Source organism: Somniosus microcephalus, chromosome 11 (genome assembly GCF_052327205.1).
Source record: "Somniosus microcephalus isolate GS21.2 chromosome 11, FLI_Smic_1.0, whole genome shotgun sequence".
Taxonomy (NCBI): Eukaryota; Metazoa; Chordata; class Chondrichthyes; order Squaliformes; family Somniosidae; genus Somniosus; species Somniosus microcephalus.
The window spans coordinates 177,772,401-177,777,149 of record NC_140997.1 but is presented as its reverse complement, the minus strand read 5'-3'; the positions used below and the strand labels follow the sequence as shown (position 1 = coordinate 177,777,149).

The following is a 4,749-nucleotide window of genomic DNA, read 5'->3' as shown; positions in this document are numbered from 1 at the left end:
CTACTTTTTTTAAACAAGAATAGAAACAAAATGTTTTAATTAACAGAGTTGATGAAGTTTTTATACAGAATGTCACTTTAACGGCAAGCTAGCCTAAGCATATGTGGGATGTGCCTGCGTTGGTGAACGTAACAGGTTACATTAGGGTGGCCAATCTGGTTTGACATTCGTCCAGATTTGATCGCGTAATGTTTCATCATAGGACATTTAATCACGTGACATTTCCCCACTGTTTGCAAATGTTGCTACATTTACTTTAGTTGAGTGTCTTAATATCTATCGCCCAGCCCAGAATTAAATGTTTGACTTTTTGTTTTATAGTGAGATGAATAACATAATTTATAAATCAAAGAAAGAACACAAAGATTTGAGGATAATGATTAAATAAAAACTACTTCTCGTATGTTTCTACAGTGTTGACTTCAATGAGAAACACCAAGTAAATACCACTACCAGTTTGTGTTTCTCGCCCTTCCTCCCCCAGTTTGTGTTTCTCGCCCTTCCTCCCCCAGTTTGTGTTTCTCACCCTTCCTCCCCCAGTTTGTGTTTTTCGCCCTTCCTCCCCCAGTTTGTGTTTCTCACCCTTCCTCCCCCAGTTTGTGTTTCTTGCCCTTCCTCCCCCAGTTTGTGTTTCTCGCCCTACCTCCCCCAGTTTGTGTTTTTTCTCTCTCTGTCTCCCCCAGTTGCTTTCTCAGGACTCACGGAGTTTCCAGGTGATTTTCGTTGGCCCTGATGTCGCTATCCTCATAACCGGTAAGACAGTGGTATTGTGAATAGCTGGGAGACCAGAAGGCCTCAGACATTTCCTTTATAAAGCACTGGTTAGGCCACAACTGGAGTATTGCGTCCAGTTCTGGTCACCACACTTTAGGAAGGATGTGAAGGCCCTTGAGAGGATGCAGAGGAGATGGGGAATATTAGCTACAAGGACAGGTTGGAGAAGCTAGATTTGTTTTCATTAGAGCAAAGGGGGTTGAGGGGTGATTTGATAGAGGTGTACAAGATTATGACGGGTTTGGAGAGGCTAGACGAGGAAAGGCTGTTCCCACTAGTTGATGTTACAAGGACTAGGGGACACAGATTTAAGGTTTTGGGCAAGAGATACAGGGGGAACGTGAGGAAAAACTTTTTTACGCAGCAAGTGGTGAGGACCTGGAACTCGCTGCTGACAGAAGTGGTGGAAGTGGAGACACTCAATGTTTTCAAGGGGAGACTGGATAGGCACTTGGGGAAATAAACTTGCAGGGCTTCGGGGATAGAGCGGGGGGATGGGACTGATGACCGCTCCACAGAGATGGATTTGATGGGCCGAATGGCCTCCGTCTGTGTCGTTATGAATCTAGGACTCTATGACAATGTGGTTTGGTTGTGAGCCTCGACAGCCTGGGTACTGTGCATGCGTGAACCATGCATACAAGGGCTGTTTTTCCCGAGTGGCCCATTCTGGTAGAATCCCGCCCAAAGCGGGAGAGTTGGAAACCCTAAGTTACATAGATAGGGAAGGATGCCATGATGTCTTGAAATCTGGAACGCTCGCCCCCAAAAAGCTGTTGAGGTGAGATCAACTGAAAATTTCAAATAAGATGGATAGATTTTTGTTAGGCAAGGGTATTAAGGGTTACGGAACCAAGGCGGGTAGATGGAGTTAAGAATCAGATCAGCCAGGATCTAATTGAATGGCAGAACAAGCTCAAGGGGCTGAATGGCCTACTCCTGTTCCTATGAAATATAGTCAGCAATGGCACTTTTTGTCAGTCTCTGACTTATAAGCAACAACAACATAGAATTTACAGCATAGAAACAGGCAATTCAGCGAACAGGTCTTTGCAGCGTTTATACTCCATACGAGGCTCCTCCCACCTTACGTCATCTCATGCAACAGCATATCCTTCTATTCCTTTCTCCGCCATAAAAACATAAGAATTAGGAGCAGGAGTAGACCATACGGCCCTTCGAGCCTGCTCCACCATTCAGTAAGATCATGGCTGATCTTATACCTCAACTCCACTTTCCCACCCGATCCCCATATCCCTTGATTCCCCTAGAGTCCAAAAATCTATCTATCTCAGCCTTGAATATACTCAATGACTCAGCATTCACAGCCCTTTGGAGTAGAGAATTCCAAATATTCACAACCCTCTGAGAGAAGAAATTCCTCCTCATCTCAGTCTTAAATGGCCAGCCCCTTATCCTGAGACTATGCCACCTAGTTTTAGACACTCCAGCCAGTGGAAACAACCTCTCAGCATCTACCCTGTCAGTCCCCCATAGAATTTTAGAGGTTTCAAAGAGACCACCTCTGATTCTTTTAAACTCCAGAGAGTATAGGCCCAATCTGCTCAATCTCTCCTCATAGGACAGCCCTCTCATTCCGGGATCAATCTAATGAACCTTCGTTGCACCACCTTTAAGGCAAGTATGTCCTTCCTCAGATAACGAGACCAAAACTGTGTGGTCTCACCAAAGCCCTGTACAATTGTATTAAGATTCCTTATTCTTGTACTCCAACCCCCTTGCAATAAAGCCAACATGCCATTTGCCTTCCTAATTGCTTGCTGTACCTGCATGTACTTATCGAGCTTCCCCTTAATAAATGCATTATTGCTATTTGCTTCAACTACTCCTTGTGTTAGAAAGTTCCAAATTCTAATCACTTTCTGTGTCAAGAAATGTTTCCTGAATTCCTTATTGGATTTATTAGTAGCTATCTTGTATTTATAACCATCAGTTTTGGACTCCTCCGCTAGTGGAAACATCTCTATATTGTCAAATCCCTTCAGAATTTTAAAGAACTCTATCAGGTCACCTTTCAGCCTTCACTTTTCTAGCAAAAGGGGTTGGCTGATAGTTACAACCTCAGTTCTCATATCATCCTTGTAAATTTTTTTGGACCTTCTCCAGTGCTTCTATATGCTTCTATATGCTTGTAATATGGCAACCAGAACTGTGTACAGTGGCCTAACCAAGTTTTTATATAAGTTTAACATAACTTCTCTGCTTTTGAATTCTATTCTTCTAGAAATTATCCCCAGTGCATAGTTTGCATTTGTATGGCTTTGTTAACCTGTGTTGCTACTTTTAGTGATTTGTGAATCTGTACCCCTAGGTTGCTTTGGGCCTCTACCTCATTTAAACTCTTATTTTCTGAGGAGTAGGAGATTCTTTATTCCTGCTACTGAACTACGCCATTTCAAACTTATCCACAATGAAATTAATTTGCCCTTTACATGCCCATTCTGCAAGTTTGTTAATGTCTTGTATTTTGTCACAGTCTTCCTCTGTATTAATGATACCCCCAATTTGATATCATCCACAAATTTTGATATTGTATTTCTGAGTCCCAAGTTCAAATCATTTATGTAAATGATGAACAACGGTGGTCCCAATTCTGATCACTATGGAACACCACTTCCCACTTTCCATCAGTCTGAGTTATTATCTTCAACCAATCTTTCCCGTTTTTTTTGGATGCACGGCCCCTTTAAGGGGCTGCACAGCCCATTCTCGAACTTTAACATTACAAAAGCCGGTCCCGGGCTGCACAGGACTGGCAAAGAGCTACACAACCGCACAGCTTATAGGGAACATTGCCTTTAACCCCTACGCTCTGTTTTCTGTTTTGTCTCGAAAAAGAACCAGTGGAGAGATGAGGACTTTTTTTTATCACAGCTAGTTGTTGTGATCTGGAATGCACTGCCTGAAAGGATGGTGGAAGCAGATTTAATAGTAACTTTCAAGAGGGAATTGGATAAATGCTTGAAAAGGAAATATTTGCAAGGCTATGGGGAAAAAGCAGGGGAGTGGGACAAATTGAATAGCTCTTTCAGGCACAGTGGGTTGAATGGCTTCCTTCTGTGCTGTATGATTTGCTATCCATTTTGCTACTGCTGAAATAGAATTAAATGTTATTTTTATTAGCATACAAATAAAGCAGATGTTCAGAGCGCCAAACAACATTCTACTCAAACAAAAGTAAAATACAAGCGATGCTGGAAATCTGAAAGTTCTGAGGCAGGATCATCGACCTGAAACTGTTGCTCTCTCCACGAATGCTGCCTGATCTGAGTGTTTCCAGCATTCTGCACTATACCATAGTGTAACTTTTATTTCCAAGTAGCTGGAACGTCACAACGTGATTATCATATTACCATCCCATAATCCTTTACTTCCAACTCGATGTTTTGCTGACAAATCTTTTTTGTCAATTTGTGTTTAGAAAACAATGTGAATCCTGACTTTAAATAATCACAATCTCAGCTGATAATAAAAACTTCTTTTAAGGTAGGTCACCTAGACTCACTACAACTGTGAACAGTATTCGGCTGATAGACCTGGGCTCGTCAGGCTAAATTTTGTTAGCTTTGCGCAGTGGCAGTATCGTAGCCGATGAGGTTTAACCGAGGCGCGATTATTGCTTATTGAAAACTTTTCCCAATACCCCGCTATGACGACTTGAAATATAGTCGGCAGTGGCAATTTTTGATAGTCTCTGCGGAGACTACTTTTTTTAAACAAGAATAGAAACAAAATATCTTAATAATAAACAAAATTGATGACGTTTTTATACCGAATTTCACTTCAAAGGCAAGTTAGCCTAAGCATATGTGGGATGTACCTGCGTTGGTGAACGTAACAGGTTACATTAGGGTGGCCAATTTGGTTTGACGTATTCGTCCAGATTTGATGGCGTAATTGTTCATCGTAGGACATTTAATCACGTGACATTTCCCCACTGTTTGCAAATGTTAC

At 41.9% G+C, this 4,749-nt stretch overlaps 1 non-coding gene across 1 annotated transcript; it reads left to right on the top strand.

Annotated features, from left to right (window-relative positions):
• The first annotated feature begins 4,357 nt into the window (after positions 1-4,357).
• Positions 4,358-4,498, top strand: LOC147111008 (U4 spliceosomal RNA). Its single transcript, XR_015080123.1, has one exon. It is a non-coding gene; the product is annotated as a U4 spliceosomal RNA (small nuclear RNA).
• The last annotated feature ends 251 nt before the right edge of the window (positions 4,499-4,749 follow it).